Here is a 2,079-nt window from a genome sequence, read left to right as displayed (position 1 = left end):
TCCTGGCTCTAATATTTTAATCACTATGTGATGTTGGGAAAGTTACTTAACCCCTCTATGTGTTAGTTTTCTTGAGTTAAATGGTAAAAACATTTCTAAGATTGCTGTGGAGATTCATTTGGTTGACACGTAGAAACAATGAGGACTAACAGTGCTCATAAATGTTACCTACTATTTTATTGTAACCATTTTCTTTTATTCTGAGTATATATTCTTAGTATATGCTACCAAAATTATCAAATATGTACTGTCTACTATGTACCAAGTACTGTGATATTTCCTGGGAGGTATAAGGATGTTTAAGACAGTCATTTGTCCTCAAAGGACTTAAAGTTTCATGTAGAGAAGGAGAAGACAAAATGCAAGGGACAAGTTATTATAGAGATATATACACAGAGAGTACTATAGATGCACTAAGGGGCCAGTAATGGTTTTTGAATATCATGTAAGAATTAGTAATCTTCAAAGAGTTATGATAAACAGCAGGTACTAAGATCTAGAAATAAAATGAAACAAAGATAATTTAGAAAACTATAATAATGTGATGGGAGAATCTCTGCAATAATGGGGAAAACGGCGATGAAACTAGAGACATAGCAGGGCCTACAATAAGATGGATATTCATCATTCTGTGGCTATCCAGCATCTAGTTCTCTTCCTAAATGCCCCAATTTCCTTTTATCGATTTGTATAAGTCAGGGTCCAATTGAGAAACCACACAGTTCCAGTGGAAGGACTCTTTATACATGTTTAACTGATCCACCCATTTACCTTAAGGACCTAGTCTGATCTATGCATGCCTTTCTCCTCCATATTGCCAAACTCTTCATCTCTATTCATGAGTCTCCATCAACATTAAACATTCTTATATCTCTTCTATCTTAAAAACATTTCTTCTACTTGATGTGCCCTACTTCCTTCATAATCAAAATTTTTTATTTAGTGCTAGCTAAAAACTGTTTTAATAGAGGACTGAAACAATGATGAATGATCTATACTGTTTTCTGTTCTTTACCTCCCATTAACCAAACCACTGTACTATCTTATGTTCCTACTACTCTACTGAAATTGCTCTTCCCAAATTTTCATTCACTTGTGTCACTAAATAAATCAGACACATTTCAGTTCTTATCTGTCTTGATTTCTATGCTTCATTTGAAATTTAAAATTACTTCCTCAATACTTTGTCCTTAGCACCCATATCTATTATTGGCTTATCTGATTAGTACAGTTTAAAATCATAACAAAAATTAAAGTGGAAAGAATATCTAGGGCTAAGAAAGACCTTGTTTCTTATATTGAATGTACTTATTACATCGATTGTACCAGAGGTCTTCTAATAATGTTTCACTCAGTATTTCATTATAACAGATAAGATGCCTTAGGAATTTAACTCTTGTGTCTATCAATGAACTTATGGTAAAACTGGTTTCATTATATGTTGCTTCACTTAGTCGCAGGATCTATTGACATTGAGGACTTACTGTACTTACTAGCAGTGTGAATTATACGACCTAGACTCTTAATAACTAATGTAGCCATTTTCTATTTTATACATTATTTCTTTGTTACGATATTTTTAAATAATTTTCATGGTTCTGCAAGAAGGCTCGGTAGGAAATGGTTTCAATATCAGCCTGGAATGGGGAGGGCGGGAAAGAAAACCAGATATATGAAGTACTTGTGCTTACTCATTTCTCTTCTGCTTTTCTATTTTTAAAAAGATTCCTTATTTTCTGCTGTGAAAAATTTCTCAGAAGCTGCTTTAGATTTTCATAGAAGACTTACAGAAGTTGATCTTAATAAGTAAGTTTCAAATATAAAGCCTCCTATTGCTTTGAAAAGCAATTTGGTCATTAGAATGAACTATGTATACTCACAAGCATTCAACTCTAAATCATTGCTACTCAAATAATGATCTGCAAACTGGCAACATCAGCTTGTCCTTATTTAATATTTTAAAATATGGTTCCATGATAAGGGTTATAATTATGTTTCTCATTGTCACAGTCCCATTGCAATAAGAATCATGAATGACCAATTGATGCTCCTGGAAAGAGCATTCATCGATCCCCTCGG

At 33.2% G+C, this 2,079-nt stretch overlaps 1 long non-coding RNA gene across 1 annotated transcript; it reads left to right on the top strand.

The window, feature by feature from the left end:
• Positions 1-87: 87 nt before the first annotated feature.
• LOC111735016 lies at positions 88-2,079 on the top strand. Its single transcript, XR_002778648.1, has 3 exons — positions 88-121; positions 1,725-1,806; positions 2,011-2,079. It is a non-coding gene; the product is annotated as an uncharacterized LOC111735016 (long non-coding RNA).

Source organism: Pteropus vampyrus, unplaced genomic scaffold (genome assembly GCF_000151845.1).
Source record: "Pteropus vampyrus isolate Shadow unplaced genomic scaffold, Pvam_2.0 Scaffold11683, whole genome shotgun sequence".
In the NCBI taxonomy this organism is placed as follows: domain Eukaryota; kingdom Metazoa; phylum Chordata; class Mammalia; order Chiroptera; family Pteropodidae; genus Pteropus; species Pteropus vampyrus.
This window is presented reverse-complemented; position numbering and strand designations above follow the sequence as displayed.